This window comes from Stegodyphus dumicola, chromosome 1 (assembly GCF_044657685.1).
Source record: "Stegodyphus dumicola isolate Sdum_Otavi_A_Nest chromosome 1, ASM4465768v1".
Lineage (NCBI taxonomy): Eukaryota > Metazoa > Arthropoda > Arachnida > Araneae > Eresidae > Stegodyphus > Stegodyphus dumicola.
Genome location: NC_140768.1, coordinates 280,016,656 through 280,040,198, shown reverse-complemented (window position 1 = coordinate 280,040,198; position 23,543 = coordinate 280,016,656). Strand labels below are relative to the sequence as shown.

The window sequence follows — 23,543 nt, the reverse complement described above, 5'->3', positions numbered from 1 at the left end:
TTTGTGATATCGCCGCTGAATTGAATTTTATGGTTTAAGTGCGAAGAACATGATATTTAATAAAAAAGATAACACACAAAACGTTAAAAAAAGGCCCCTTTGGGCGTAATATAAAACATGAAAAACTTTCAGATCCCCCCGCCTTATAGTGGCCGACTTGCGTACAAATACCATTACGAAACTATCCTGGCGTAACTTCCCGCTTGCAGGCAGACCGCTGAACGATAAACACAGAAAGCATTCAAAATGATCCAAATAATGCAATGAGCAATTAATTATAAATCAATTATTTAATTATCTGTGCAATGAGCAATTAATCATTAATTATAACCCAGCCGTAATTTCGTTCTGCGTAGCTGTAAGAAAAATTACAAGAAGCATTATTAAAGCCTTAACTATGTAAGGAAAATAGCGAGAACTTCTTAAAAGGATTTTATTTATGTACTTCTGTGTAAATAATACTAGAATTAGAGAGTATTGTGAAATTGTTGAGTTGACTGCATCAGCAACGCGTTTTTTCAAAAAGCAATCTGTAAATTGAGCAGAGTGCGTAATTTTAATTAATTTTTTTGCAGTCTTATAAACCTCATAATATATTTCGCAAAACTATAGAGCTTTTGATGCAGATTATTGTAACCCTATATGGCAAAACTCCTTTTGACACAACGCAAGTACACATAGTGTTATCTACAATTTGGACTTTTTTAAAACATCCTTATTTTTTTTTCCAGTGTCACCGCATCGTCTGCGTAGTTTCGACCCCGTTTCGTTTCCCCTGGATTCACCCCACGAAAACAGAGGGAGTAAAGTTGTGTTATCTTCAGGAGGGTTGGGAGGAGGGGCGAACTCCCCGACTGACTGCTCCCCTTCTTGGGGCCCCATGCACGTGTTCTCCGTTTTCATCTTATTTCGATTCTGAGGTCTGACAACGGTCGCAGTTAAGACAGCCGAAAACCTGAAGTTGTCATTATGCAGAACAAACCCATTTCTGTCTTTATTTCAAATTTTCCATTTCTGTCTTTATTTCAAATTTTCGTGGTTTTGTTTCTTATTTGTTTTGTCCATACCACGCCTAATTTTACATTTCAGCCAAGAAAAACTTAAAAAAAGAGTATATATAATTTATTGCGAATAATAAAAATGAAAATAATTGAAATGAAAATGAAAATAATTTTTTAAATCATTTTATCGTAGACAAATGGATAACGTTTAATTAAAATTAAATTATTAATTAAGTATGTGTTTATTCTGAAATGTGAAGCTATCATTCTACAGATCTGTTACTATGTTTTTTTCCCCCTCTTTCCGTTCTTTTTTTTTTTTTTTTTTTTTAGTCTAAAATGGCAATTTGTGCAGAAGGACTATTAATTTCGTTTTGGCATTTTGCGTCCTTTCACTTTTCAGATTATTGCCACCAAATATTATTGTCCTGTATTTTATTTAAAAAAAATTAAATAATGAAGAATATTCATAAATGTGTGTATGTTTCTCGCATTGTGATAAAACAACGGTACCTAGAGCCATCAAATTATGAATAACGTAGTCCTCCTGCGAATATGGGCGCCCAAGTTTAAAATTTGGAATGTTTTATTGTCGATTTCATATTTTGTATAGCGAATTTTTGATTAACAAACTCAAGGATTTCAAAGCGAGCAATGGCAGCGTTGTACATAAAAAAACTATTTTATCTCCAGCGCGCGAGACTGTGTATAGTCTGTATATGTAAAGATATGCTCATTTTAAAATTATTTCGCGATATTGCTGTTGAACTGAATTTTATGGTTTAAGCGCGAAGATCATGATATTTAATAAACAAAGGTAACACAAAATGTTAACAAAAAAAAAAAAAAAAAAAAAAAAAAAAAAAGCCATTTTGGACGTAATTTAAAATCTAAAACTTTTCAGATTTTTTTTTATTAATCCAAAGGGGCTTTGCCCCTGAAGGACTGTTGTTTCAATTTGGCGTCGGAACGCTATAAACGGCGTATCACTTTTCAAATCGTTGCCACTACTATCACCCTGTATTATATTTGGAGAAATTAAATAATGAAGAATCTGTAAAAATGTGTGTATGTTTCTCGCAATGTGGTAAAACAACGGTACCTAGAGCCATCCAATTTTGAATAACGTACGTTTACACCCGAATATGGGCATCTGGAAGCCCACATTTGGAATTTGTTTTATTACGATTTCACATTTTGTAAAACTTTAACGAATTTTTTATGAACAAACTCAACGATTTAAAAGCCAGCTATGATAACTACGGGGGATAAAAAAAACGTTATCTCCAGCGGGCGCGGAACTGGAATATCGGGAAATTTTAAAGATATGCTCATTTAAAAATTATTTAAAAATAAAGGTAACACACAAAACGTTAAAAAAACGCCCCTGTGGATGTAATTTAAAATATGAAACCTTTCAGATATTTCCCCCCTTCTGCCTATGAAATTAAAATTTTATTCTTAGTAAAGCACTAGAAAAGTAACATTCACTCTTTGAATTTTATATTCATCAAAAATAATATTATTTGTAGTTAGAGTAATTATCAAGCCCGATCTTGTATAATTTTATTTGAATAATATTTAATTAATTGCATATATTTTGAATCCTGTCCTAGCGACCAGGTATCCATAACAGTAGCCTGTGAAAATGATCAGTATTTATGATAGCATTAATAATCAGCATTAAGCATTATCTGTCTTAAGATAACATTTTCGCAGATGGCTAAAATCGTTTCTTATTGCCGTACAATACGAATAACCTGAATCAAATTATAGTCGATGACGCATCATTGTTTAGTCAAATACATTTTTGTTTACCAGGAGGGTGTGAGAGAGCAGAGGTTCGAATGTTTATTGGCCAGGAGGAAAACAAATTTGGTTCGTAGAGAACCAAATTTTAACGCAAACTTTAATGAATTTTTTATTTAAAAACTGAACAATTTCAAAGCAAGGAGTGGCAACAATGTAAAGAATAAAACATTTTTTCTCCAGCGCGCGATATTGTCTATCGGAAATTCTGAAGATATGCTGTTTTTAAATATTTTTAGCACGAAAGGACATTAAACCCAAATGCTCTCAAAACGGGTATGTGTGGATAAATGGGGAAGGGGGGAACCATTTGAGCGTAATATAAAATCTGCAAGCTTTGAGTTTTTTTATTTTTATTTATTTATGTATTTATTTATTTGAGTGTTTTTAAAGAGAGACGGAATGATCGTCTAGTAATGAAGAAAATGGTGCACGGGGTAACAAAATGTTGAGCCTAATTTTTAAAGTTAAATTTGGCGTTCTTCTTTTTCCTCTTTTAGGTATTAAAATTTGCTAATTAATAAAGGATTGTCAGGACAAAACATAAGTTCATCCTGACTGACAGCCATATTATTGATATTTGTATCTCTAAACTTTGTCCATAAGTGAGAAGACAAACATGGCAGCATCTATTTGAAGCTGCAAGAGTTGCGTACGCTTCTTTTGCAGAACCGCACGTATTCCTTTTTATTGGATTACGTCAAAGAATATTTCTTTATCCAAATACTTCCAAGAATATATGCGATTACTGATTAGGAATTCAGGATGGAATCGTGAGAAGAATATGTAATTCAATTTTTTTTTTTCCACCCCCAACGCGTGGAGGTGAGTTCTTGTTCTCTCCCCTTCCTGAGGGGAAAAGAGAACGGAAGAGATGGACGGAATTTTCGATTTTCGTTTTCGCAGAATATTTTATTCTCTGCCTATCTCACAGAACACCGAGCGCTAAAATTGTAGAAAAGAGTATGATAGATTTTTATTATTCATTTACGCATCCGTTCTGTATATGTGTTATATCTTATAAAAACTGATTTTTTTTTTTTTAAATAAAATTTCTGAAATTTGTATCAGTATTGAATTCTGATGTCGCTCCTCCACCCACACCCCCTTGATTGCGAATGTCTTAGAAAGGAAGCGTTTTGATCGAATTATGGGTGAATATAACCAATACGCAATTTATTGTCCGATAATAATCGAAATTCCGAGCACAGATATATATATATATATATATATATATTTAAAATTGTATTACATTTTCTAACTTGCTGCTGTAAAGCTTTGTTATTTCTGACATTTCCTTAACTCTGAAAACCTTTCAAATTTATACTATATTTCAAATTTATACTTTATTATAAATTTTAAAATACCTAATGTCTCTACAAGTTTACTCAAATATACATATGACGATGTATGTTTTGCGGAAGATGAAGCCAAGTCACTTTTTAGCATGGCTGAAAAAAACTCCTGCGCATATTATGATTGGAATGTATTAGGGAAAACACAACTAGTTTGATGGTTAAAACGTCCTTTTAATTTGAACAGGAGTATTAAGAATAGATTCGGAAAATACATTTTTGCTTAATTGGCAGGTGGTTAGGATGCTAAACGCCCGCCTAGAATTTCTGTGTACGCCGTTTACATTTTAGATAATAGGAAAGGAAACTGAGTGAAGACACGTGATTTTCCTTGGCATAGCAAGCAGCAAAAGAGTGATGCGTAGTATCTGCAGTAGTATTTATAAGCTCTGGAAGACATTGTTTTAATTCTGAGCGGCGATTGGGCAAAAGATTTCGCATTGCTTTTACTGCAGAGATTATTGTAGGGAACGGCAGATTGCAAATCATGGAGGTAGGAAGTAAGATGGAGTCGCCCTAAACAAGTTTCTCCGTACCCTGCTCTGAAGCACCGGCGATCCCTACGTGGTGACCAAAACATTGGGTCATTTACCATTGAGTTCAATGGGATTTGACGCGTTCGGATGTAAATATTTTGTAATTACGTTGTAAATATACATATAAATGTATATATTTTCTTTTTCTACAACACTTCAGAGTCCTAAGTATGTGAAAACAACATATTTTTAAACAACATTTCATTCTGAACGGAATTAAATGCTATACTTTTCACAGGACGGTTTTCTCAGAATGGTTTAATTTGAATGAAATATTTTCACAAGTTTTCGTTAATTACATTAGAAAAAAAAAATTAAGGTAATTCGATTTTATTCGGTTAAGGTACAAAAATTAAGATCAAAGTTTATTGCATTATTAATATTAAAATTATGCATTATTTCTTTTCTATTTATAGAGCTTCTTCCTAAAATACTTTCTTAAATATGACATGATTTTTTGGCTTCTTTTAAATCGAAAAGTGTAAGTCAATTTATAATTAATGCTCTATTCGGTTCATTTTAAATTAGAGAATTATTAGGAATAAGTATTTCGTAAGTATTCGAATAAGTATGGCTAATAAGTATTTCGCTAATTCCTAATAATAAAATAGGTATTAAATAGTACTTGACTTTCTCTGAACATTTCTGAAAGGGAATAAAATAAGTTGTTTTTTTTTTTTTTTTTTTTTTTTTTTTTGTATTATTTAAAACTTGAAACTGAGTTATTATAAAATGAAAGGGGAATAATTCTTTTAATTATACTTATCAGATTTTTTTTTTTACTCTTCATTCCCAACAATACATATTCCAAAACTCTTTATTACGTTCTTAAGTGCGCATCTCATAGCATTTGCTTTACAATACCTTTTAACAGATTGCTTTCCAATACAAACAATTCTTGCTTAAATAGTTTTATAACGTATTTGTCAACAGGATTTCAATTTATTTTTACAATTCAATATTAAGGTATATATTTAGATAACATTTATAATCATTATAAATTAGATACATTTATTCATTAAATTTCTTCACAGTACTTTCACAGTTGTTTATAAGTGAATAAATTCTTCATTTCAAACACATTTATAAATAATTTAATGAATATTTAAGTATTTTGTCAAAGGCAGATACATGCTTTTTGCAAGCACATGCATAAATACCCATACATATTTCCTATTTATCATTTCCGGCATGTGCAAATCTTTAATTTCTGTGCATTCACTATATTTTTCGTGTAAAGTAATTTACACTAATTTAGCATACACCCGAAAGTTTTACATAAAAAATATATATGAATATAATTTGAATGAAAATTATAAGTATTATTTTTAATACCCACTCAAAGGTCAGTTTCTCTTCAAAATTCCTCCACGATGGCATCTCTCTCTTTAGGCAGATAGCCCTTGCATGCGTTACTCTATTCAACTAACTTAAACTGACCTATGTGCCTAATTACAAATATTTTAACATACATAATTTTATATTTACATTTAGCCATCAAGTTTCAAACTTTTCAAATCTTCTAGAAAATAAATTTTGGCAGATCTCTTTTAGCAATTTTCTTAAAATCTATATTTTTGTAGTGCAACAGCTTAGAATTTTATAAAACAAATTCATAATCGAAATCGCTGTTGTTAGTTATCGAAAAATAACCAAGATGTGATTTTTGCGTAAATGTTAGTAAACTATACAAATTGCTATTATCCATTACACTATGAATGTTTCTTTCATGCGAGAGTGTCTCTTTTTCGATTTCTATGGAACTGTCGTGTGTCGAAATACTATCAGAATCTTGTCAAGCGAACTTCTGGATGTAAACAAAGAACACCCCGTCTGGTGACCCAAGCTTCAAAGCAGTGCTTCACTTCTAGCGCGGAATGGCCCCTCCTCCCTTTCCTACCTCCATGTTAACAACATTATGGGCCCCTCGATAAACCAGTGCGCTGGGGCCCATATAACAATCGCTCACAGAAATGAAATGCAAATGGATGTGGCTCCTATGCTCTGTCTCCCGGGCAAGTGCCAAGCGAGTCCGTGTTCTAAGGCGGGCTCTGCCCCCTCCCCAATTTAAAAAAAGACAGTAAAGGACTAGAAAAGGACGTAGCTGAAATTATACCACGTAGGGAAACTTGTCTCTGCTGCTCGTCGCCTCACCCACCCGAAAAAATTTTAGTTTAAAATACAAAGCTAGTAAATTTGCTTTTTGTTAAAAACAAAAAGGAGGTTATTTTTTTCCTTGGAAAGTTCGGTACGTATGTTTTTTCCCCCTCCCCGTTCCAAAATATGTTTTGTAAACAATGTAAAGAATAAGTGCAAGAAAAGTGTAACCAATTTGGCTAGAAGTGGGTAATCATTTAGATGGTGATGAACGACCCACAGGTGAGAACTGAAGGTCCCATTGTCCATTGACCTCCATCCTAGAAAGGAAACATACAATCGTTTTTCTAACGGTAAATCCGTAATTGCCCGTAGTAAAAACATCGTGGCCTGACGTGCTTACTACCGTGACTGTTTCATTCATGGAATCTCTCTTCTCTTGCACAGGTGGGATTCACACCTTTGGCGTGGACTCTTCAACTTCCCGCTTAGGGCTTCCTTTATCACCCTCCCTCTCTCCTCTTACATCGGACCCGCGTGGGCGTCCCCCAGCACGAAGCACGAGTCACGTGATGTTGCTTCTTGTGGTTGTGTTCGGGGAACCTTTAATTCGCGCGCTTCCACAGCCTCCGTAATTGAGAATTTTTTTTTTTTATTTGTTTGTTTTATTCAGAAGAGGGAAGTTAGGGGTTTTTAAACGTTCCGAGATTTGTTTCTTTGGAACGCCTAAACGTTTCACTCTACGTCTTTGACATCTCGTAGGCAACTGCTTTAACAAACTCATAGATTACTTGGTGTTTTAGATATTTTCTCTCAGTAGTGATATGATTTTTGAGTGTGTATTATGATCAAGCCCTGGAATAATACTAGTCCAGTGCCTTTATTGCCGCGTGCACCCTTTTCACCATTAATAAAAAGTCATTTCCCCCTTTCCTCCAAAACATACAAAAAACGTATGTATATTTAGGTTACTTTTAACATATTTTATAAATTAAAAAACAAAAACGTGTTGGTAAGTACCAAAATTGCAGTAAAAATAGTTATTTATATTCATAAACTAAAACTAAATACTTAACACCTAAATAAAAGACTGACTGCATCCCCCTGAAACTGTGAACTTCCATCCCCCGGTTAAGAACCACTGTTCTCCATTACACGTATAATTATCCTACTAGTAAACCCCTCATTCTCTAAACAATCGAAAAATACTTTAAATCAGGAGCTTCCCAAACAACGGCTTGCGAGCGCTTTCAATACGGCCCTCCAAAGATTTTTACTTCCTTATACGAAGTAAAGAAGTATCGTAATTGCGAAAAATTTCGGGTATCATATTTCAGCGAAAATATCCTTTGCAACCGCTCTCGAAACCATTTAAACGATGTTTTTGCGTGACAGCTGTACATACGGACAGAATAAAGGACTATATTTGCCAAAATAGATTGTAAAATGGATTTAAAATGTATTCAGAAGAGATTTTCTCCTTGACGTCTGTACGTACGTATGTGTCTCACGTAACTCAAGAACGAGAAGCCGTAAAATGTTGAAATTTTTTATATGGGACTTTTATAGCATTCTCTTTTTCGTTGCAATTGGTTGCTCTCCCTTGGTTACCTAGCTTTGTGAGCTTAGTTTTTATTCTTATATGTTGGTAAATTGTACATTTTTTGCTTTATAAGTGATTGAATTAGGTGGTGTTTTTGTTATGATTAACGTTTTTATGCCTTTAGTTAATTTGCATGCAATAGTTGTAGAATCATCAACAATTTAAGTGGCGAGTTAAGCCTAATGAACCGCCATTTGCTTACATTTGAAACTCAGTGGAATATTAGTGAATTAAGTCAGTTTTTTTTTTTCTTTTTTTTTCTTTTTTTTTTTCCGAGTGGGACCAAAAGTAAACTTTCAGTTTTGTCCACCGAAAAATCTGCCGTCTTGTCGCTGGCCGAATGGCTTATTTTTGCGTAGAAAGGTTTTACTTGTTTTTGCGTAGAAACTCTTAATTTTAATTTAAAAAAAAATAACTGTTTGAACTGTATTTGGTATTTTATATGTTTTCTGTATTTTACAATTTTTAATGAAGATTTTTTGAGTTTTTATGTATTTTTCCTTTCCCGCGAAGTGAGAAGCGAATTGATTGAATGAGAAATATATCTTTAATTAAATTTGAGAAAGTTTAAATTAAGTGCAGCAAAAAATGTATATAATTTAATAGGCCGTGGTGTTGTTTGTATTAAACTCATGTGGTGTTGTTTCACATCAGATTTTTTTTTTATTTTTTGTAATTATCTGGCTTTAATGTTTTTGTGGAACTAATGTTTTTAAATTCCCCCCTTCCGATGACGCTTTATTAATTTTAATAATCTCTCCTTATTATTAAATTCCGTTCCACCCTTAAAAAACCTAATTGATGTTTTGTCATATTCTGTACGTGTATCATCTAAAACATCGTTTTTCAATATATGGTCTGCGGACCACAAGTGGGCCAGTAGTCTTTTTAGATTTCCAGAAAATACAAATAAAATGAGATTTAAATTAACTGCGCATACTGCAACATAGCTGAAAATCTCAGAGTCTAGATAACTACGCATATGACAATCGTCTGTCTCTTTTCCTTCCAAGAATGATATTTTATAAGATTTATTACTAGTTGCTCTACATATGAACTTTCCACTGCCGTCTTAAAAACAAAAGGCAGTGGTGCTTCTCACCAGCATATTACATCCAAACAGAGAACACCTATAAAGCTCATATGCCTTATTAATGTGAATACCAACATTTATTTAATTTTAGTCAATAAGTTTATCCAGAATCTAATAATAGACTTGAATTATTAAAAAAAATATGAATGTTCTATTTATTAATTAGTTAATGTCATTGATTTTATTGTATTGTTACGAAATGTCCAGGCGCGGTAAGATAGCTTCTCCCCCGCAAAGCAGGTTTAGGGTTGCCATAAAGTGGCATGGTAAGGCAGGGTTGTCACACTTCGCGATGAATCGCCCATTTGGCAGCGATAAAACTTGCGATTTGCCATAAACGGAGAACCTACTAGAACGAATTCTTGGCAACGATAAAACTTGCGAATTACCGGTGTGGACCAGAAGGTTCTCGAATGCAAGCTAAAAGCTATATAAACCCTGCTGGTATGCAGAGAGTCAGTCAGTCAGTGCCTAGTCTAGCGAGTTGTCAGTCAGTCAGTGCCTAATCGAATCAGTTAAGAGCGAGTGCCGAGTTGGTCGTCGAGTGCATCGAGAGAGTCTCTTAGCGTATCGCAAGTTAGTGCATCGTCGAGTTTTATCTTAGAGTGTGTTGAGCTCCGAGAACGACCGAACCGAGTCGGGAGCTGTACTCTTAGTGTATCGTCGAGTGCATCGCGAGTTGTAGCATGGAGCGTCTCGAGAGTGCGTGGAGTTCCGAGAACGACCGAGCAGAGTTTGGAGCTGTACTGGTGCTTTGCCGTGAAGCTGTCTTCACCGTTATAACCTGATAGCTGGAAGGTTGTGTCGCTGATTGTTTCAGCGTGTTTATAGTAGTTCTTCGACGACTGTAAACATGTTATTGGAGCTGTTTTGGATAATACTGCCTAATAAAGTGTGCGTCGATACTTCATCAAGTGTCGTCATTATTAACTCTAAATCCCCGAACCCGTAACGGGGCTAAAGAAACGTACGTAAGAAGAAAAAAATAACAGTATTTAATATAAGTACATTACTTTCGAAGGGAACAAGAGTTAAGTACTTTAAAAAAAAAATTAAAAAACGCTGTTCTAATTTTTTTATATAGTTTTTCTTTTTTAAATAATTCCAACAAAATAACAGGCTAATTTCGAGATGATACGCTCTTATCTGATGAAAAAATCCCATATTAATATTAAAAACATATTCCTGGTATGCATCAGTGTGGTAGTTTAGATGCATTTAAAGAGCTTAAATAACCATCCTTGACCCGCTGTATGATTAAACATATGTTTACCAGCAGAGAGAATCTGGCATTTTTATAATTTTATCCTGGCGGTAATTCTTATGAGTTATGGTAATTTTCTTCAATTATTACGGCCATGATCTCATTAAATTTTCATGATACAACTGCCAGAAGTAACAGACCGGAGAAGCGTTCTGAATCTCCTAATCGCAATGACTTTGTTTACATGGGAACGCATGCTAGTCGAATTACGTTATCATATGATGACAGAGAAGAGTAAACCGGAGATTAGGCTCTGATAAAATCAGAGTGGCACTTGGTGGTCTTTCACATTAGATTCAAAGATCATCAATAGTTATGTGATCTTTATGTTACCAGTTTTATCTAGCAGAAAAGGCCATTGAAATTTTATATGGCCTAGTTTTTCATTATTTTGTTGTTAGAAAAACGTGTATATTTTTCGTGATACGACGAAGCTAGTGTTTAATCCTAGATCTCTTTATAAATAGTTTTACGTGTTTATTACCATTTTTTGTAGTTAGAAACTTTTATAGCCTAAACCAGCGGTTCTCAACCTTTTGACTAACGCGTACCATCTAAACACAAATTGAAAACCTGTAGTAAGTACCCCGACCACTCTTGAACAAAGCTCAGATCGCATAAATTTACGATTGTTAGGGAAAAAACTCCATCAGGATGTTGGGATTTTAATTTTTTAATTTCATAGTTTAAAATACTTTGCTTCTTTACGTGCCACCGGTTGAGAGCCCCTGGCGTAAACCTTTAATTTTTCGCGTTATTTTCTGTTACGTTACCAGAATGTTAGTTACCCATTATCATCGTAAGGGCACAGCCCCGATCCACCTAGCCGGCACAAGCCCGCCGTATGATCAAAAAGTGGAACTTAACATATAAAATAAACTTGAAAGTGTTGCCAACCCTAGCAGCATCATGCAATTAATTTATCTGTGAAATTATAACAATAATTTATCACCGCTCAGACGGTATAGCGGTTAGGGAAACCGACTGCGATGCCAAAAGGCTCGGGTTTGAATCCCGGAAAAGGCATTGTTTTAATTATCCGTCCCTTCATAGGATGCAGAGGTGGCCTACCTGTTAGGCGCCTCTATAATAAAGTGATCACCATTTCTGGTCTTAGTTGTGGCCAAACCGAAGTCGGCCTAGAGCCCGCCATTGGAGAGGAGGAGGAAAATTGTTCGTCAGTTGGATAAATTGAGCCATTCCGAAACATCACTATGCGTATTTTGTATTATTATCATTATTTTATTCGTAATATATGTCTAGTTGATATAATTTCTAGTCATAATTTTTATCTACATTCACATAGGGTTACTTTTGATATCTACATGATTGGTTTGGTTCATTTAACTATGTCAAAGCACTTGAGGGCTATCTACCTAAGGGAAGGAATGCCTTCGTGGAGGACTTTCTAAGGGAAACGAGCTCTTATGCACGTTACACACGGGGAAAACAAAGAAAATACCCATGCAGCCTGGCCGTTTGCCGATATTCGAACCCCAGGCAGAACTACCAGTGTTCAGCAACTTTACCGCTCGGCCGCTGGTGGGCCTGTTATTTACATGGAAGATTGTGAACTATAGTGTCCACCAGTGAATGTAGAAAGCCCTCATGTTTCGGTATTCATTGCGTCATGTGCATTGTGTTTCGCGCTATTGAGATTGGTTTATTTAGTTATGGCAAAGCACGCGAGGGCTATCTGCCTAAGAATAGGGATGCCTTCGTGGAGGACATTCTAAGGAAAGTGGTTTATATACACATTGCACATGGGAAAAACCACGAAAGCGCCCAAGCAGTCAATCCGTGCGGCGGAATTCGAACCCCGGACTGAACTAAGTCTGCATTGACTGTACCGCTCGGCCGTTGGTGCACCATTGGCGCTATTTAGAATATGGGGATTTTATTTTGCTTTTATTCTGCCCAGCTGGTATAGTGCTTAGTGACTGTGATTGCCATAGCGATGGGCCTGGTTTCGAAACCTGGAGAAGGCATAGTTGTAACTGTCCGCCCCTTCATAAGAGGCAACGATGGCCACTTATTTAGGTTTTGTTGTTTCCATAATGAGATGGCCACCACTTCCGGCCCTTGTAGTGGTTCAAGGCTAATGGCTATTAAATAAAGCGCCAGGCCCTTAAAACGAAGTTTTTTTTTTTTTTTTTTTTTCATTATTCTTATAATTGCAAGAATTGAAACGATTTTTTTGCCGGTAAATTCTTAATGGATTAAAAAGAGTAACAAAATTTATATGAGTATAAATTATAATTGAACTGACTTTTGTAGCTATGTGTTTGCAAAAATCTGTTATTAAAAAGAGGCAGTTTCGAAAAGTATGACTATGTAGGCTGAATCAGCGGAATGGGTTTCATTCTAATGCTGGTGGTACATTTAACTTTATAATAACGACATTTTGTTTTCTAATAGATGTATAATGTTATTTTTAAGATTGGCGTTCTTTCTGTAAAATTCTTAAAATTTTTAATGGAATATTTTTAGCATCGAATTCTGTTGTTTTACAACAACCCCTATATTAACATAAAATATATATTTTGAATTTCGTTTTATATGAAATGTCCTTTTCGGTTGATTTCAGAATAAATTGTTTTCATTTCCCTTTTTGTGTCTGGCAGTCATGTATTTACGGATGTAATTTCCTTTCTTTATTTTCCCAAAACCATTTAAAGTAGAACGTTAATTACTCACACTAACTGGAACCACAGTAAATCCGGATATTCGAAAAATCTAGGTAATTATCTTCCTTCCTGTAGCCAAAATAACTTATTGTAATGCAAACAAGGGAATTTTAATTTTTTGTGTATTATACTTTATTGCGTATTTCATTAAGATTATATGGTTAAGTCATTAAAGGGGGGGAGAAGCCAGCCATCTTCATGTAAGAAAGTAAAAAATTATTTTTTTCCGGTAAATTTAAACACGAGAGTTATTTTCTACTTATCAAAGCACACAATAATGTTGGACAAAGATGTTTTCGTGCCCTGAATAGAAAGCTTTTAATGTATAGTGTTTGCATTAGAAAAAGAGCACGTTTAAATTAATTTTTTTGGATGATTTGGAACCTTATTAACTTACGATCTTTGAGTATTAAAATAGTAATAGTCTTTCTACACAAGTTATAATAATAATATACACATACAAAAAACTTTTAAGTATTCAAGGTGAAATAAAACACTGCAGTGGGCCTAAAGTTTCCATAGAAACAAGTACCATATTGTAAGTAATTTGTTCCTCCCGAAAGTATTATAATAGTATTCTTGCCTTAAAATATTAACAAATTAATAAAACTGACAGTGTGGGAAGTAAATATTTAAGATATTTGTTTAATAATTAAATAGTAAACTTTTGTAAAGATGCTATTCATCAAATTAGTTCGAAATAAGAACAACGTTCTTACTATTGAGATTTGTCTTTGAGAACAAATACAGAATTTTTCAAATAAATACTAAATAAATACATATTAAAAATTGCAATAGAATTTGACATAGTATCAGAATTATCAGTTTTTTTAAAAAAAATTGTAATAAAAAGTAATGTACATTTGTCGAGAAATAAATTATTTTACTAAGTTTTGAATTGTATAAAAATAACATACTATTTACTTAAATTATCCCATAATCGAAGTACATAATATGCCCTCATTAGAAAAGTCATGTTTTTAACTACATCGACTACTTTATAACTTGCACTGAACTGCAGTAGACAAGTGTTGTAAATACATAAAAGCAAACTTTAAGTATTGCAGAAATGAAAAAGGTTCATCCTTTCTACAGATTCCTTGCTTATGATCACCTTCGAAAGTGACTTAAATATTTCTGAGAATGTAAAGAATATCGGTGTTTAAGTTCACCTCTCCAAAATCATCATTTTCACAGAAGACTAAAATCGTATGAAATCGTGGATGACTGTCTTTAGAGGGCTCCATGTATTTAATTAAGTAATTTTACTTCATCTATAAAATGCAAAACGCAACATGCCGTAAATTAAAAGACAAAAATGCAAATAGTTTTAAGCGAGAGAGAACAACAAGAAATAAATAGATAAATAAATAAAATTAAAAAAAAAAAAAAAAAAAATATTTTTCCCAAATGGTCGTTTTCTTCGCTTACGTATAAAAATATTTTAAAAACAGAATATCTTTAGAATTTCCAATATATAATCTCGCGCGGTCAAGATAAAAATGTTTTATTTCGTACAGTGTTGCCACTGCTCGCTTGTAAATTGTTGACGTTTTTAATCAAAAACTCGTTAAAGTGTTGCAAAATATGAAACAGATAATAAAACAAAATCGAAATACAAAATTCGTGTTTCCAGGTGCCCGTGTTCGGGTGGAGTTATTCAAAATTTAATGGCTCTAAGTATCGTTGTTCTTTCACAGTGCGAGAAACATACGTACATCCACTGAGATTCTTTTTTATTTAATTTCTTTAAATATAATACAGGGCGGAGTATTTGGTGGCAACTATTTGAAAAGTGATACAACGCATTTAAGTGATTTAACGCAAAATGCGGTTTCGAGATTAATATTCCATTTAGGAGTAATGCCACTTTTGGGTTAAGAAAAGAAAGAAAAAGAACCCATTTTATAATTTAACCACTTTATTTCCCTAGTAAATGTTAATAAAATAACATCTAACTCAGCGGTTCTCAATCTTTTGGCGTACCATCTAAAGAAAAATTGAAAACCTTTAATATCACCACTACAAAGTACTACTACCACCACCACTCTTGAACAAAGCTCAGATTGCTTAAATTTACGAATGTTAGAGAAAAAACTCAATCAGTATGTTGGGGGTTTAATTTTTGAATTTAATAGTTAAAAATACTATGCTTCTTTGCATACCACCTATTTGTCTCTTGCGTACCACCGGTTGCGAATCCCTGATCTAACTTATAAAACAGATATTACTGTAAACCTCCGGGTAATACTAGACTATCCTTGCATCGAAAGAAGAGTGAGAAACAAAACAAACGATATTAACAAACGGGAGGCACTCGTTTATTTTATTTACTTCGCATTTGAATTTTGATGTCTACTAAATCAATTTTAAAAACAGCTTTAAAAAAAAAAAAATCTGAAATGTTACAGATTTTAAATTACGTCCAAAGGGGCGTTTTTTAACATTTTGTGTGTTACCTTTCTTTATTAAATATCATGTTCCTCGCACTTAAACCATAAGATCCAGTGCAACAGCAATATCGCAAAATAGTTTTAAAACGAGCATATCTTTAGAATTTCCGATACAGAGACTCACGCGCTGGAGATAAAAATGTTTTTTCTGCACAACGTTGCCATTGCTCGCTTTGAAATCCTTGAGTTTGTTAATCAAAAATTCGTCAAAGTTTTAAAAAATAGGAAATCGATCATAAAACAAATTACAAACTACATATTTGTTTGGTCTCCACATGCCCATATTCGTAGGAGGATTACGTCATTCAAAATTCGATGGCTCTATGTACCGTTGTTTTATCACAATACGAGAAATATACATACATTTATGCAGATTTTTCATTATTTAATTTCTTCAAATATAATGCAGGACTCTAACATTTTGTGGCAACAGTTTGAAAAGTGAACCGACATTTATGAGTCCGACGCAAAATGCCAAAACGAAACTAATAGTCCTTCGGGATTCAAATCCCTTTGGACTAATAAATTAATTATGGGAAAATTTTTAATTAAGTGAAAATTTGATTGTTACTAATATGTATATTCATTGTTGAAAAGCACGATTTATAAACATGAAATAAACATGTGTTTATATAATAAAATAATACGTAAATAAACACGCTTTACAATACACACGTGTTTATATACATGTTTTTTAAAGCGGTTTTTTATATGTTTAAAGTGCGGATTAATTTCGGAATGTATTGAGTTATTTAATATTTTTTATTCAGATTTTTAAGACATAAAATTACATTTCAGCTTAAATTCAAAACTGTTTTATTTTTTTTTTGTTTTGTTTTGTTTCCTATAATTTTCCAATTTTAAAATCCTACTTGCTTGCCTCATACATATGCAATGCAATGCACTGCTATAATTCGAAGACCCGAGATGCAAAGTTTACGATTTTCATTATAAAAATAAAATAATTTTATGCCCAAAGAGTGGCAACAACTCTCAGAATTGGCAATTTGCGAGGTCCCATTGGTTAAATATTATTTTAGCGTGTTGGTTAAAGGAACATTATGTGAAAAATGAACACTACACATATTTCCATATCAAAATATAAAATAAAATAAATCAGAAAAAGTTTTATAGCCAAGTAAATATGTATTTTCAAATTTGTGTGCTTTAGTAATAATAATAATAATAATAAATTGGCAGTAAGTTACGTAATAAATTAATACTTAATATATGATAAATTGATAACAATAATAAATATGCAGCAATATGTAAAATATAAATTAATATATAATAAATACATAATTCTATTCAGTAACAATGTATGATAGTAAATATTATGAACTGTGTTCTCACAGCGGTAATAGGAAGAGAACTAAAAAAATAAGCAGTGTTTATTTCCATTAAAGATATAACAGAACTAGAACTTTTTCCCAAAATGAATGTTATATTAATGTTACAAGTGCTGAATTTAACGCGTTGAATCATACGAAAATGCGAACTCTAAACGATTCTTTTTACGTATAAAAAATATGGGGAAAAAAGCATTTTATAGTACTTAAATTTTGATTTGACAGTTCAGTTCCTTTATAAAAACAATGAGAACAGACAAAGCAAAATAATAAGAGAAAGAAGTTTTGTACTTACTTTGTGAGGAATTTGTTCATCGGTTGTTTTGACATATCCGAGAAAAGATAAAGATGACTGGCAAAAATTTTTATGTGTGTACACGTCTTGTCACTTTCTTCAATGATTGTGGCCCCTTGTGCACATCTTGACAACGTTATCGCTTTGCCTGGACATGTCTGGACTTGGTGCGTCACGTGTGGAGAGGCGGGGTAGGATCTTCTGTAGAGGAATTGAAAGAAGGAAAAAGGGGAATACTTACTGTTAAAAATGTTATTTGTTTGGACAATAATTCCCTGTTCTGATCTCGAATGTTCCATTTTTCCCTGAAAAAATACCTTCCAATCTTTTGGATCGCCAACATCTTACTTAGTTCATATATCCTTTTATGAAAGTTATTTTTATGATTTTGTAAAGAATAAAAGTCTTGAAATGAAAATATCAGAGGACTTTGTTTTTTTATTTTAATGTGACGTTGTTTTCGGCACTTATTGTAGATTCTTCTCCACTGGTCCATGAGGTACTGACGAGATCAGAGTACAGGCAAATTTTCTCGTCTTTATATTTGTTAGCGGCTGATGGGATTTTCATTTGGCTACCTGTAATTGCCGTTTTCTTCGTCTGCGTTTAACGTGAATAAAAATACTTTATCACGAAAATGCTGCCTAGAAAAATATTCTAAAACCAAATAGCTAGGTTGTGTTTTCTGAAGTATCGTTTGCCAAACGTACTCGGATACAGGTAAGTAGCCAGGCTGACCCTAGCACTTTCGTAGCGGATGTAGAACTTTTTAAAAATTTTATTCCAAAAGACACGTTAGTCCCGAATGGAATATTGGTTTCCAAACGGCATTTTGCGTCAGTTCACTATAAGCATCTGTTTCACTGTTGCCACCAAATATATCGCCCTGTATTATATTCAAAGTAATTAAATAATGAAGAATCTGCATGAATGTAAGTATGTTTCTCGCACTGTGAAAAAAAAACGATAGTGCCATCAATTTGAGTAACGCAGTCCTCTACCCGAATATGGGTACCTGGAAGCCCGAGTTTTATAAAATTTTAACGAATTTTTGATTAACAAACTCAACAGTTTCAAAGCAACCAAACTTCATGATTTGAAGGTGGCAGCACTGTAAGGAATAAAACAATTTTATCTCCAGCGCGCGAAACTGTTTATCCGAAATTCTGAAGATATGCTGTTTTTAAATATTTTTATCCCAAACGGACATTAGCCCGAAAGGAACGTCCTGGTGGATAGTGATTCTCCACAACAAGAATTTGGCGATTGGGTCCCCTAATTCCCAGTCGCCCTTTAAAGGGTGGAGTATATAAGGTATTTCTCCCGCTTTCTTATGCCTTCGTGGTGTAGAGGTCAGCACACTCGGTGCGTATTCGGGGGGGAGGTCCGTGGTTCGAGTCCCGGCGAGGGCATTGCTCGCCGAGACTCGAACCACGGACCTTAGAGGGTGTTTTTCATGTCTCCTACTTCGAAATGACCTAATATCTCTATAGCCTATTACTCGCTATCGAAGACTTGTTATTTTCTTTTTTTTTTCAGACGTAGGTTATTCTTTAAGGCCCAGTTTCAACGCTACTTTAATTTGGTTGATAATTCAGAACTTGTAGTAACAGGAAATATAAATTACTCAATAAACTAAGTTTAGAAAGGAAATCTTTAAGAACTAGGGAACGAAATTTATTAGTACTTGAGAAAGTGAGCTGAAAATTGAATTTGTGGATAATCTGAGCAAATTTTAATCAGAATTTTTAAATTTTCTTTGCCGTGTTTCTCTTTTAGCTAAACTCATATTAGTTACCTCCTGCTGTGGGTGGATATATATTATTATTACTTGAATAATTCATTCTATGGCATGAAATTATTAATCGAATAAATATTTTAAACCTTGTCTATTTTCATTCGAAAATTCGAGTAAAGTCTTTCTGTTGGGGTCCTTAATGGCGCCCTGTGGAGGTAACTACTCTTTAAAGTATCAATTTGTTGATGATGTATTGAGCAATCCTCGGCACTACCAATGCGCAGTTATCCAGACGACTAACTAACGATCAGACAAATCACAATGGAATCTTGCTCAATGACAACCATTTGTTCAAAACTCGTCTGAGCTGAAATGGTAGAAGATACTTGTCTTGGGGCAGACAAACGACAGAGCAATAGACTATTTCGAAAAGAATGTTTTGCAATCATTGGAGAAAACATGTAGTAGAAGAAACGCCATTAGAAAGGAGAAGTTAAAAAAAGAAAAAGAAAGAAAGAAAAGAAAAGAAAACTGAACATTTTAATCAAATGTAACACTGAATAACAGATCTGGCCGTTCTGTCTTGATCTTTGATGCTAAATTGTTGTACCAGTACTTATGGCGCTTGAGATGAAAATGCCAGTGGAATTGAAAGTTTACCCGAAGAGAGAGAGAGAGAGAGATTTAAGGAAAAAAAAAAAAAAAAAAAAACATAAACTAAATAATTTATTAACCGCATTGATCGTAATATAAACAACTGTCTCGAATTAAGCTGATCATATAACATATTGAAAATGATTTGTATTGTTGTTAATTCTTATTAGAAGGAAAGAACACGAGGGTTTTTCTCCCTAATTGGAACGTTGGTTGGTTGATTAATTAAAATAAGTACAGAAGGCAGATTGCCCAAGACGTGTCTGCGCGGGGGACTTTCTAAAGGAAACTGTTTCATATTCTCTTTAGGTCCCAATCACATTATGTTTCGGCTATGCGGGACTTGATGTCGAAAGGGACAATTCTCAGAACCCGCCACACGCAGCTAGGTTACCATTCTTACTACAAAGACTTGAACGCCAAACAATAATCGATTATCGCTCAAATTGGGATCACGTGATCCTTCAGAAGCAGATCTTTCGTCTGATTGGTTGTCTCTACCCGGGACCCGAGACATTTTCGGTGAGGTTTGAAAAAATCCCGCGTAGCCGCAACATTATTTCCGAAGCTAAGGCGGGACGTCGCTTCCAGCGGGCTCTTTTTTCTAGGAATCCTTCCGTTTAAACCAGTGCTACCAGAATCTCGTTTCTCAGAAACGTCCCGTCTAGCAGGGACTGTAGCCATATGTGGTAACCTCTTTACACATGGGGAAAACTAGGAAACCACAGTGCAGCTATTCCATTCGTCTGAATTCGAACACGTATCGAATTGTTTGTTCGACTACTCAAACACTTTTTCTGAGGTTTTATTTCTATCCTTAGAGGGTGTTTTGTCATAGCTTAGAGCTCTTCTTAGAGTAATGTAATATTGGTGGCTTGTTTACAGCAGACTATGAATTAATTACGTATTTGCATCTTAATTTAGCTTATATTATTCTGTTCTGGCAGCTACACGGCCAGCCTTCGTCTGGCTTTTAAATGTACCGGAAAAATGCCTAAAGGGAATTAAATTTTAAAACTGTGCAGAATTTTATTCTGCAGTACAACTTCACCCCCCCCAAAAAAAAAACCCACAAATTAAAAAAAAAATGTATTACATATACCAAAACTACAATAAAATAAGAAATATCCCTTAATACAAATATTAATTATCCTAATAAATAAATTAATTAACTTCCCTTTGCCTTCTCTCAACAAACGTCCAGTATCCAAGAGAAACATTAAATTTAAAAACTGCACAGAATTATCGCCCTCAATTCCCAAGTGGCAACAATGGTGATTTTCCAACAGTCAACAGTCCAGTATACAATTGAATGAAAAACTGTTGCCAAAAACCACATTTCTAAAAGAATGAAACTATTCAAAATGATAGGATAAAATTGAAAAGATAAAAAAAAAAAAATCTGATTCGAATTTTGAAAAAATCGCTTCGTGGTGCACTGGCTCTTGTCTAGATGCACCGATATACCAAATTTCATAGCCCTGGGTCTATTAGCTTACGTGCAACACGAACTAAAGACACACAGACTCTTTCTTTTATTATATGTAAATATTACTTAGTACTCTCATATATTAGGAAGTAATTGGCTAATTATGAATTTTTCATACATCATGTTTCTTTTTGCTGTTGTCTGAATTATTAAAATATCTAAATGGAAATGTCTTCCGTATTTTTCGGTTGCCATATTGGATTATATCGAAAATTCAGCTAAATACTGTCATTGGTCAGGATCAGTCTTATTCTCACTAATATTGCGCTACTTTTAAGTGCGTTTTAGCTTACTTTCTTAGAACACTTGTAAAAGTGCAGACTTGTATTTAACTAAAAAAAGGGTGGTTGCATTATATAACATGTAAAACGATTCATAATGTCTTTCGGGTTTTCTTTCGGGGCAAAAAACTTTTACTATTTTATTATTTATATTGATCTGTTTCTTGTTAAAATGTGTGAAAAATTAATTAAAATAATGTATAATGAAATAAAATGTTATATTTTAACGTTTGCTTTAATAAAATTTAGGTATGTGGTTTCATTATATAAATGTATTTTTATTGTAAAAACCTACTTATATTATTTTGTTTATTATTTTAATTAGTATTTTATAATAATATTTTTGAGCCTCTACTGTAAGTTAAACTAATTAAATTAGGTTTGTGACTAAATTTTAGAGCGAAATTTGGTCGCCAGGTCACTAAATGATTATGAAATTGGTTTAGCAGACATCTCCGCATTTAATTATCATTCTGACTTCTTAAAGAAATTCCTTCTAGTAAAATTAGAAAGTAAATAAAAAGAACTAGTAATGTAAGGCATATTTACATTATTACTTGTCTGGGAGGCTTGCAGGAAAAATTGCGATGGAATTAATATTTACTGTATGTACCGTTCGCATTGTATTACACAGCATTGATCATTCATGTAGCGAAAATTTCAAAGCTGACTTGATAAAAATAATTTTAACTGTTCGATTAGTATTCAGGATGCCAAGATTTTTTTAAAAAATTGGTATTTTTTGTTAGGTTTGACAGTTATTCAGCGTTTCAAAATCATGCAGCTGAAAAGGCGTGGATTTGCAATCTAAATAAACCTTTGCTGTCAACCAATAAAAGACAACAGCAGGAAATGATAGGGAAATGGCCAATTCTGGGAGACAATAGCCCAGAGACTGTTGCCAGTCTAAATATCAAAATACTACCTCAAACAGTAGACGGGATTTAAACCAAAATAGAATAGTACCAACTGAAGGAAGAGAGGAGATAAAAAAACGAGAAAGCCTGTTCGGATTTAGTTTAGTCGCTTTTGTTGGCTGAGTAGTCTGCCCTTTCTTCTTCTCCCTGACCCAAAAATATCGAAAGTCACATTTAGATCCCGACCATCATCCGGGTCTCTATCTAAACGACGTCACACATGTTGCACTAAATTGAGTCGAAATGATTCCAAGATATATTAATTGCCAGCGTCTATTTCGCATTATGACGTCATCGTTAATGGACGGATAAAACGCGAAGTAATTTAATGGTAGTGAATCTTCTTGCAGAAACTAAATGGTTTTGGGAAAAAGGAAAGAAGTAGCATAAATAATGGTGACATTTTTATGCGAACGAGGTTGATATTTACCGTGGCCTTTTTGCAGTTTCGAATGACCACCACCGAGATTAACATGGCTATATATATTTTTGCCATTCACATTTTCTTTTCTTCATGTTCTTATATTTTGGTGACCAGGAGTGGCCAAACTACAGCTAGCGAGTCGCATGCTGCTGTTTGGTCCTTTAATGCAGTTCGGTTCATAATTAGCATGCAGTATGAAACAGAAATCACTCTCTGTCGTAACTGTCAGTAATTTTACTAACTCTAATAATGCTAATGCCTGTAAGTGTTAATTTTTAACAGTTTCAAATTAAGCGCCATTCAGCGACTTACTACCGTGACTTTTGGAACAGATAAGTACTGTAAGGAAAAAAAAAAAAAAAAAAAAGGTGTTAAATACATAAATACATTAAAAACACTCTGATAATGTAGCACATGACCAAATTTTGTTGAATAGCAATACGATTATGTTTTATTTAAATTACTTTGAAAGGAACAAAAGATATCTGAAGATTTAGT

General features: G+C 33.7%; 1 protein-coding gene and 1 long non-coding RNA gene across 2 annotated transcripts in view; one reads left to right on the top strand and one right to left on the bottom strand.

Annotated features, from left to right (window-relative positions):
• The window catches only part of LOC118192614 (uncharacterized), an 83,847-nt gene extending 66,079 nt beyond the window's left edge, over positions 1–17,768 (bottom strand). Inside the window, exon 1 of the long non-coding RNA XR_004758790.2 lies at positions 17,543–17,768. This is a non-coding gene — a long non-coding RNA (uncharacterized LOC118192614). The remainder of the gene's footprint in view (positions 1–17,542) is intronic.
• Positions 1–23,543, top strand: part of Sema5c (Semaphorin 5c) — a 209,600-nt gene that overhangs the window by 4,585 nt on the left and 181,472 nt on the right. The gene's annotated exons all lie outside the window — the stretch shown is intronic.